The sequence below is a fragment of the Dicentrarchus labrax genome, unplaced genomic scaffold, assembly GCF_905237075.1.
Source record: "Dicentrarchus labrax unplaced genomic scaffold, dlabrax2021, whole genome shotgun sequence".
NCBI classification, from domain to species: domain Eukaryota; kingdom Metazoa; phylum Chordata; class Actinopteri; family Moronidae; genus Dicentrarchus; species Dicentrarchus labrax.
Window position 1 is genome coordinate 25266917 of NW_026136713.1, and position 11307 is coordinate 25278223.

Sequence of the window (11307 nt, forward strand, 5' to 3'; positions counted from 1 at the left end):
ATGTCTTTAAGTTACATTCAGTCTTCTTGTGACTCATTAAAAAACTTAAATCTGTTTGTGACATTAAAGTTGGTGCTGACGGACTCGTGTTGCAGTTTTGTAAGAAACTTTAATCTAATGGGTTCATTTTAGTGTCAGTGAGCCATCAACATGTGTGTGACGTCCTCAGTGTCCTGTTGTGCTCATTATTATAACTAACTGCAGCGGCTGTGAACCTATCGTGGCGTCACCCGTCGGTTTGTGGATCCCGTTTTGAAGCCTCCAGTAAAATGTGTTTGTGAACAGATTTGAGGAGAGAAACAGTCAACAACAGAATCTGGATCCATATCTGATCAGCACTGTTTGACAGTTTGATCTGAGTTTGGTTGAGCTGGACGGACTCACTGAGAATGAGCTGTCAATCACAAGGTAGCCCCGCCCTAAAGCATACCCTGCTTTATGGTCTGTTTTACTCTAAATGGGACCATCAGTTACTAAATGAACATCATGCTGTATGGAAGAAGACTGAAACTAGAGACTGAGACCAGAAACTCATCAGGAAACTGTTTACTGAGCTCATTTCTCAGAAGCTGTCCATTATGTACAGTGTCAGTGGTTAGGAGCTGAAATGTGATGGTAAGATAGTGAGCGGAGGTCAGATAAATGGTTCAGAAACAGTCGGGGCTCCAAACGGGAACTATTGGGAAGAGAAGTGTGGACCAGGAAGGACTCGTTTCCTTCAAATGAGCTCTGGTTCTTGAAGCGGTTCTGTTCAGGATCCATCAACAGTCAACAATTACTAATCTTATTATGAGAATACAGTCGCTTATTATGTGAACACTGTCCGTACTTCATTTCTGAGGACTGAAACTTACCAGAGGAAGTACACACACACACACACACACACACACACACACACACACACACACACACACTTCTATTTCTTCACTGCCTCGCCTTTGCTTTCGAACTGTAAAGTCAGAACCATGAAGTTTCGTAATCTAAACCCACACATGCTTACTCACCACACACACACACACACACACACACACACACACACACACAGACACCTCTTTGTTGCTTAATTCTTGTGTTAACCAATATGTGCAAAGACTTGTTTATTTTACCTTTCTCTATTTGGATTTAGCAATCTTTTGTCTTGAGGAACATCTGTAAATCAATCTGTGTGTGTGTGTGTGTGTGTGTGTGTGTGTGTGTGTGTGTGTGTGTGTGTGTGTGTGTGTGTGTGTGTGTGTGTGTGTGTGTGTGTGATCTAATGAAAGCCATTTCTCAGTCTAATGAGAACATTTCTCAGCGGGCGGTTTGGCGCTCAGACGGCGGTATCCGACGGCCGACAGCGGCGTGTTTTTAATGTTCTGTTTATCTCCAAAGCAACAGAGTGAGCTGGTAGTCGAGGTAGAAGAGAGGCACCGAGGGACGCTTCAGGTCTCATTAAACATAATGTTTTATGTTTGAGTATTATCTAGCTATTAGTAGCATATTGACCCTTTATTAGTCATTATAAAGCACTTATTAATGCCTAAACAGCCTCCGAATAACTGCTTATTGACAGTCAGTAAGAACATTGCTTTACATGAATTATGATCTCAATTCACTCAGGTGGTAATAACACCTATAAATGTGGCGTTAACAGCGTCCAAATAACTCTAAATGAAGTCTTTCTAACTCAGAGTATGTTCTCCATCCTAAAGTGAGCGAGTGAATGGAAATATTTTACAATTTTAAGTTGTTTCAATCGTGCATAATTCCTAAAATAATAAAGTTCAATAAAAAATGTACGTTTAATAAATCACATTTTATATTCAGTATTCCTTCAGATGCAGTATGAGAATAAGGAATTAATAAGTGCTTTATATTTACTAATTAAGAGCTCTAATATGTGCTAATAAGCAACTAGTTAATGGTGAATATGTGTACCTTTTAGTGTTACTGCAATTATTATTATTTACTACAATTCTGTTTCCTCATTCTTTACTTCTAATTAATCTTTTCTTTCTTTTGCTGCTTCTCACATTTCTTATTGTGTTTCTCTTCCTTCCTCATCCTTCTTCACGTTTCCCTCCCTTGTTTTTCTCTTCCCCTTTCTCATACTCCTACATATCCTCCTCCTCCTTCTTCTTCTTTAATGCTCGTGTCTTCTTCCCTTTCACTCCTCTTCCTCCTGCACATCTTCCTCCTCTCTCTTTGTTGCTGTTAGTGATCTCTGGGTGGTCCAGTCTGACTCCTTGTGGTCTCAGTGTTGTCCTGTGTTGTCCACACTGTTCTCACTGAACCAGTCAGTCAGGCTGATGTCAGTCGTCCACTTTGGTTCACATTCATTATGTCTCCATGCAGTGCTGCTAGTTTAGTCTGCAGGTTTTACTTCCCTGTTTGCAAAGACAGAAGAGTCATTTTCCTCTTTGGTGTGAAAGGAATCAAAGCTTTTGTTTGCTTTAAGAAAAACTGTTCTGTGCACATTATTTCCAGTATTTAAGTTTTTGATTAGATTATTTTGTGCACATTGAGTTTGGGTGCGTTTTCCAAAGGTTTGTTTGTAACAACGTACATTAGGTCATGAGTACTCGATTTAAGACGTCAGTATTTGTACTCACATCACAAAAATGTAAATATTAAATTAACTAATTAAACAGAAATTACATAATCAGAAAGACGGGGAGCAAATCCATTAAAATCCACAAAAAATGCATATATTGTAATTTCTTTCATAACTTTTCAACACTTCTGCCAATATTTGGACAAGCCAGTATCGTACCTGCTGATGTATTGATCAGGCTGTAGTATAATTTATCGCTTACATACCGAAATGTGAATACTACAAGTCCCCAGCCGACTATCAGGATGATTTTATTGAGAAATTTGTGGTTTTAGAACTTATATAATGTAATTTTAGGCTCCAGATCACATAAGAAATCATTGCTTTACGTACTGTCACACAATCTTTAGCACTGATTCCTCTTTTTTGTATCAAAGTAAGAATAAAACTTCAGAAGACGACGACCTTCCTAACAGCAGATTGGGACGGTTGGATTCTCGTAACTCTTCTCGTCTTTGATGACCTTTCTTTTTGTTTCTCTGCCCAACCTAGGGTCGTAACCGCTAACAGAGCCGGAGCGTGCATCGATATAAGGGTTATATTTACTGTTCCTGGTGTGGACGGGTCTTTACTGTTCCAACTACTGTTTCAAACACTTTCAATAACATCACAGAGCCACAGCGAAGCCACCCAGGTGCAAATGAATACCGCTTATAGAAAACAGACTGCTGTGCTTATGGAATAGCTTATATAGTGGTTGGCACTCCATAACACGGATGGCGAGATCCATAAAAGGCTTTAACACTGTGTCTGTGTCGGAGTCCATTAACTGGGGAATGTCCACTTTGTGTGTCTGTCCATTAGCTGTAACAGAGGAAAGGTGTGAGCGCTTCCACGTTGATGTGGCGCCCTACGTGCGTGTAGCCATTAGTGCAGGAATGCCGGGAGGAAAGGTGTGGCCGATCCCGACTTCCCCCCGTGGACTCAACAGGAAGTAACATAGAGAGGGAGGGGGCGGGGGCGAGGGCGAGGAGGGTTGCTAACGGGTGGAAACAACAGAAAGTTGATCCAATATGGAATAAAAGTGACACTGGATAGTTTATGAGAGCTGGTTATGTTCAAGGATCTAGCAGACAGGATTTATAGGAATACAAATTCAAGATGTGGGAACATTTTTGGAGATTTTACTGAAGGAAATATGGTGACTAACGATTATTGTCATCATTTTATTGCTCTATAAAATGGTGAAACATGTCGATCACAGTTAAAGTCCACAGTGACGTCCCCAAATGTCTTGTTGTGTCCTCAACCCAGACCCTGTTTACACGACTATGGGGTTGTGCATAAAATGGTAAAAAACTTTTGAAAGCAGATTCACAACAAATCTGAAAATAAAACAAATTTTAAAAAACACATACAAAAAAAACATAATGTACACTGGCCTTTACTTGTGGTCATTTCAAGCACACATGCTGTAGCTCGGAGGAAGAGCGTCGCAGTAAACACAGAGACAGAAATAAAGTCTTTCTTGTCCTTCTTTAAAATGTAGGTTAGATCGAGTCAGCACAGCCAAACCACTGTGTTTAGACTGCCTGTAGCTCCCATAGCACACAAACACACCATAACACACAGCGCTTTAGGGTCTGTTTAGCCGAGCTAAGCATGTTTTGTCTGCACACACACACTGGTGTGGTGATGTCATGTATTTACAGACGGTGGATGCAGACGAGCGTGACGGTGCTAAACAAAGGAATGCTGCAGGTGTGTGTGTGTGTGTGTGTGTGTGTGTGTGTGTGTGTGTGTGTGTGTGTGTGTGTGTGTGTGTGTGTGTGTGTGTGTGATTTAACAGTTAAGGAAAGATAATACGTCTTTCTCTCTCTCTCTCACACTCTCACACACACACACACACACACACACACACACACTAAGCTTTAACTACCATTTAAACTCTAACGTGGAGATAAAGATAAAAACTTGATTCTCCGTCTCTTTTCTCTCTTACTGATTTTCCTGTAGCTTTTCTTTTTCTGTCTCGTCACTTTTTATTCTGTTTCTCTTCTGCTTTTTCAAGTGTTTCCCGGTCGCTCTGTTCTGCTTTATAATAATACTCCTTTGCTCTGTGCAGCAAACGTAATACTGGAGACAGGAAACTTTTTAAATATTGAATTAAAAGTTTAACGCTGTCAGTTTTTTATACTTCGAAAGTATTTATAGTAGTTGTATTTTAGAGTTCAGCTGTCATAACAGGATTGAATTATGATAAACATGACTTTTTGGAGGATTTGAATAAGCAAAGCAAGTGCCTTTTTTTTATTTCTTCCTCATCAGCATTCAAAGTGTCAAACTTCGCCTGTAAAAGCACAATTAGTGCACCATTATTAGCAGCGATGGAACCAGTAACATGGGGCTTTTATTCATTGTTATCCTCATATACAGATGATATAAAACATCTTACAACTGTAGCTTCTCACAAGACTTCTGGTACCTGTTACAGTTAAAAGCTTTATAATCCATCATTAAACTGCAGTTCAGTGCTGTCCAGAGAGTTTAATATATAACATGCAGTACACTTTAGGGTCGTTTCTCAGAAGATTTTATGCATACGTTCATGTTTTCGCAATACAGCAGAATTAGTGCTTACAGTATCTGCGTACTGAATCGTAACTCCTGTTTCGGATTTACAGCTCTAGTACACGTACATCCTCTTCTCTATGTCTGTCCATTTCCCAGAAATTAAAGGGAAATTCGACTTCTGCCTTGCTGTCACCCTTTGGTCATTTCTATTGGTTATAACATTTTAGCCACAAGCTTTATTGTTCTGCGTATGTGCTAATTCATTTCATCACCTTCACAGTGGAGTTATATGGGGTTATTGGTTCCCACTCTTTTTCTGTCATTGAGTAAACTAAGTGACATATTTCCTGGATATTTTGTATTGTATTCATTGTATAACAATAACAGCAGAGAACAGCTGATAAACTGTACAATGAACCCAAACAGTGAACACAATAACTGCAGGAAGTTTGTGTAAAATGAGTGATTTGGGTGAATTTGGAGCAGATTATTTCCTGTGAAAGTGATGAGCTTTCCTGATATTTTATACAATTCTGCCCGTATTGTGTTTTTTAATGTCATTTTTAACAATCATACATTCCTAAAAGGCTTGTTTTTGACAAATGTTCTTCTCCCTGATACTCGGCCATTGTTCTATTTGCTCTTTGCGTACCTTTCTAATGCAGGACAATGAATATAACTTGTGTTTAGTTCTTCAAAGTTTAGATAGTAAAATATATTCTAAACTTTTAACCTTTGCTGAGATATAGGCCTACTGTGTATGTTTGTTAAGTTTTCTTACGCCCCTTGAAATCCAGAAGGCCTTGTAATCCCCTGTCAAGCTTTGGCGACTCTTAGTTGGGATCCCGACCCCCAGGTTGTCGATAAAAAGACGACATACGTCAGGATTTTTCCTACTAACTCTACTAACCAGTTACCTGTGTTAATCATAGGCCTAGCATGCAAAACAGTTAATCTCTACCTTTTAGTTTGGTAATTAGTTTCGTGGTTCTGTCTTAATGTGGCTTTATTCTGAAATAAATCTAGTGTGCTGTGATTCGACTATATGCAGATGATGTTGCTCTCTGACGTACAGAATTTCTTTCTTCAAAAGTTGTAAAAAAACTGAAAAGTTGGCAGTACCTCTTTAATAATATTTTTGACAAATAGAATAATTGGACATACTTTTACATACTACATATTTGTATTATTTTACTACATAATATAAAGTATATTATGTACTTTTCTACCTAGAACAGGAGTGTAAGATACAGGCCTCAGTATCCGTGTTAGTCAGGAATGATGTAAGCTGCTGTTACAACAGGGTTCTGCATTATCGTTATTATTATCTGTTAGGGCTTTATTGAAACCCAGCTTAATGTCTTTGTCGGTTCCTCCTGTCCTCCATTCTGTCCAGTGTTGATCTTCCAGCTTCAGTGGGAGGATTCGCTGTGCTCTTAAATAGGACCATGACCTCATTGTGTTGTAGCTCGACTATGCTCTGCTTCTCTTGTTTGTTTGGATTTTGGTTGCTCTCACCCTCCCAGTTCCTCTTAACTCTCTGCACCCTGGAGTTAACACAGCCTGGACTGGATGCACTCGTATACACACTCAGGAGGGCTAGAATTATGTTTCTGGGCCGATAACGTAACTATGAGTCAGTATTATCTAAGTCTCAATGGGAGTATTTTGCTAGGTATAAAACTATCAGTCATTATCGTGCGTTTCAAGGATAGTTTTAGTGTCCCATTACGGTCACAAAGTTGTTTCTCCAGCCTGATGAGAATAAAATTGAGGAGGAAACATTGGAGATTTTTCCAGGAGAGGCTTTTTCTGGCATGAAAATAACCAGAAATAACCAGAATTAGAGTTAAAGACAACTTTGACTATAATATAAGCCTGTTCAAGTCTAACATATGATGATGACACACATGTAGAAACTCATCTAAGAGCTCAGGATGTCTGCAGGTTGTAAAACCATCTATTAAAGGTGCAAATAGGATGACTGGTGCTCAAGGCTACACATGAAAAGTGCTCGATCCTAATCACTGCCACTTCGTCGTCCCTGGAGTCGTAGTCTTGGCCGGAGTCGCTGTAACCATTGACTTTGTCTGAGGTTGTGTTTGGTCCCTGCCGTGGTCACTGGGAGGCTGCTGAGCTTGGCCTGCTCGCCTTACTCCGGTCCTGCTGCCCCCCAGTACTTTGAGCTCACAGTGCAGGTACAGTCAGCTGATAGCACCGCTAACTAGTTAGTGTAGCAGCTAGAACAGTTAGCATAAGCAACAGTTTAACGTTACTCACATATTATTGACTACCATAAAAACAGAGGGATGAATAAGAACAACTGAGTCCAGGTTTTATGAGTCAAGGATGATGTGAGGGCAGCTCTTGTAGGTTAATCAGGTGATTAGTTCTTTCTTTTTTAGTTCACACACACACAAACAAACTGCACAGTAACGGGAGGAACGGTTCCCCTGAGGCTTTTATCATATTTCTGTTTCATTCTTTGCTTCCAGTCTCTGCCTCTTTCTTCCCCTCCTCTGTCTCTCTGTGGATGGTGAGATGTCAGATAATCTCCTTACCTGTCACTTCCTGGTAATAAGCTTTGACTCATCTGACCTGACAGGTGCTTAAAGTGAAGACTCACTTGGACCCCCCGGGTCAAACTTAACATCACAGAAGCTTTAGACACAACCAGAGGAACCTGTTATCTTCACATTCGTGGTGTTGTGGCTTTGTGTTGGGGGTTTCTGTGTGTGGTTGTGTGTCCTCCTGTAATCCTGATGAGTCAGAGTCTGTCAGGCTGACGGACACATGCTGACAGAGAGGCCTGTGTCAGGAAGTAACTTCAGGTTAGGATAATGGATTCACTGTATGCACAGAAGGTTTAGAATATAGGGATGTTGTGAGATTTACTGAATTTATAATGAATGTAGTTGTTTTACTATGAGACCACACTGCTGATTGATTAGAATCCAACCAAAGAAAATTAAACCCAATGTTTTATGGTTATATATTAACTTCAGAAGAAATTAATATGTCAAATAATAGTCTTTAAACACTAACTAACGTTAGCTCAGCTTGTTTCTCTGATAACTTAAGATCCAGACGTCCGATGACTAAAATCCTTCATCCGGTTCAAATCTAGAGTTAAAAAGCACCAAGATCTAAACAGTGGATGGTAACAATGTGGCTTCACACTGGATCAACAGTCAATGTATGACAGCTTCTGGCAGACAACCACAACGCTGACGCAGGCACAAAGGGGATATGACGCCATCGACAGGCGACCGGTGAAACGCAGCGTTACCTGAATAAAATGACAGATTTCTCTGAGTTTGAACATTGTTGGAAACATTTGGGATAATGGAAGAACTCAACTACATATAGAACATAGAGCCAGAGCTTATACACTGTTTAATGAGGAACATGTAGAGGGAACTCTTTTAATCTAAATGTGATGAAGGAGATGTTTGATGTTGTGAGTGCAGCTCACACACGTTGGCATTTCTTCCTCCGAGTTATAAATCAGTGGACACATTACAGAGCTGCTGTGTGTGTGTGTCTGTGTGTGTGTGTCTGTGTCTGTGTCTGTAGTGTGTGTCTGTGTGTTGTGTGTTTGTGTGTCTGTAGTGTTTGCACATGCTGCATTGGCACCTTGTCTTTCCCTTGAGCAGTGTGTGTTTCCCATATAAGGATGTATGGGCCTTCAAAGCCTCCTTGGATTGTGTGTGTGTGTGTGTGTGTGTGTGTGTGTGTGTGTGTGTGTGTGTGTGTGTGTGTGTGTGTGTGTGTGTGTGTGTGTGTGTGTGTGTGTGTGTGTGTGTGTGTGTGTGTGTGTGTGTGTGTGTGTGTGTGTGTGTGTGTGTCGTTTTTAATAGAGGAGAGCTGCACTATGCCCATGTAAGCACACTCTACATCGGAGAATTAAACTCACTGTATTGGCACTCACAGACAGACAGAAGATAGAAAACATCAGGACAGACTTTAGAGCGGTTCACCCTGTTGTGTCCGCCTGGACTCGGTTTGTTTTAAGCTTTAAAAAGTGGTTAAATCAGTTTATCTTACTGTATTATGTGGATTAATCAGTGGTGGAAAGACTGCAAGTTAAACTACTGGTATTCTATTACTCTGAGTGTTATTATATATATATCATTATATATATTATATATATTATTATTATTATTATTATTATTAAAAAAAGCTGGAAATTTACACTAAATTTAACTCAAAAGAAATTCTCATTTTTGATTGAGCAGCTTTTACTGTAATTTTAAGTAACAAATAATATATATAACATATAATGCAAAGCTACCAGTATTAGTAAAAGTCTTATTTTTAAATCGTTGCTGGATTGAAAGAATTGTTTCATGTGGTTACACCTCCAGCAACATCAGCTATACGCTTTATATGAAAAATGGTACAGCTACTACAAAACATAAATCCTGATCATTATTGATTAACCAGATGAGTATTTTCACAGTTAATTGATAAATTGTTTTGTCTATAAACCAAAATTAGACTGAAATGCAGATAATAATTTCACAGAACCCAAAGAGGATCATCATCATCAGATTTCTTGTTTTATCCAACCAACGGTCCAAAACTCAAAGATTTACCATCACACATTCAGAAAGCAGCAAATATTCACACTGGAGAAGAATATTTCTTATTTTTGCTTTAACAATGATAAAAACTGTCTTTTTTTAAATTAATAAAATCAACCTTGAAGCTTGAAACCAGCGTCCAGATGGTCACATGGTCACATGGTCAGTGTTTGTGTTCATTGGGGTTGACAGTCAGCTGATTATTCATACTGAGTTATGATTTGTTGTCACAGAGCAGTCAGGTTGTTTATGTGCCAAACATTTTAATTGTCTCTGAGGTCAGTGGACGTTACAGCTGATTGTGTAACGTATTTGGCTTTGTCATGTGACCTCAATTATAGTTTTACATGTGTTTGATGCCGTTGCAGCTGTGTGGATTTGGACCGGGCTCACTTTTAAATATATTTCTCTTTATTTTCCTTTATTGTACAGGACAGATTGAGAAACAGAATTATTATTAACTGATTAATTGTTTTGGTCATTATTGAAGCAAAAAGGCAAAATATTTTCTGCTTTTCTTCATCATATATGATATTAACTCAACTTTGGATAAAACCAGACATTTGATGATCTCTTTCTCTCTAGTTTTGGTTTATAGACGAATAATTATCAGTGTGTTTTTTGTGTCATATTAATATAAATTAACTCAGTATCTTTGGATAATAGTGTGAACTCTCAGTGATTTTAAAAGGAATCTAATTAATCTGGCTTTTAATTTGGAGTCGTTATAATGTTTAGGTTGTAATTATTGACATTATTTTTGTCCTTTTTCTGTCATCTTCTATTTATTGATGTTTTACATGTTATTGTTTTTATTATATTTATTATATTTATAATGTGTTGTTTCAGTTTTGCTGTGTGGCACACTTTGGGCTTCATGTTCTTTATAAATAAAGTCGAGTTCATATAAAATATAAATCAATCTAACACATGAATCTGCTCGTCAGTATAAAGTTTACCATCTGCAACATTCAATGATAGCAATCATACAGGGTTGGTTCAAAATAATAGTAATTTATACATTTATAACGTAAAGTTCATGTATGACAATAAAATATTAAAACTGTTGATCAGAAAAAGCTGAATATCGGCCAATAATCGTCCTGAGGGCAGATGTTGTCCGTTGTCCTCTTCGACCCTCTGGCCTACCCAACCTTCTCCGGCTATTAATACACGAACACAGCGTCGACCGGCGCCCCCGGCCCTCCTCGCTCCCCACAGTGAAGCCTCTTGTGCGGCTGACTGGACAAACGCGCGTCGTAAACATCACAAACAGTTTGAATCAGTTCTGTTTGAGTCCACGTGGCCTCCTGTCAGCTCAATCAACCATTTTAGCTTTTTCTTTCTTGCTTTTTGGAGAGTTTTTGTGTGACTTGCTGCTCTGTCCTGCAGCAGGTTTCCATGTTTTCTCTAAAATTAGAAGTCAGTCGTGCAGCATGAGACCCCGGCTGATTTATAAATGTGTTTTCATCATGTGCTGAGCCTCCAGCAGCGAGGCCCTTTGCACATTTCCAGATCATCTTGGTGCTAATAACGTCTGGCTGTATATTTTCGTGCAGATAAGTGCAGATTTATTGTTGTGTGAGCTCTTATCTCCTCCCTTGTTATTATCAC

At 39.1% G+C, this 11307-nt stretch overlaps 1 protein-coding gene across 1 annotated transcript in view; it reads left to right on the forward strand.

The window, feature by feature from the left end:
- Nucleotides 1-11307, forward strand: part of rassf3 (Ras association domain family member 3) — a 67756-nt gene that overhangs the window by 44721 nt on the left and 11728 nt on the right. The gene's annotated exons all lie outside the window — the stretch shown is intronic.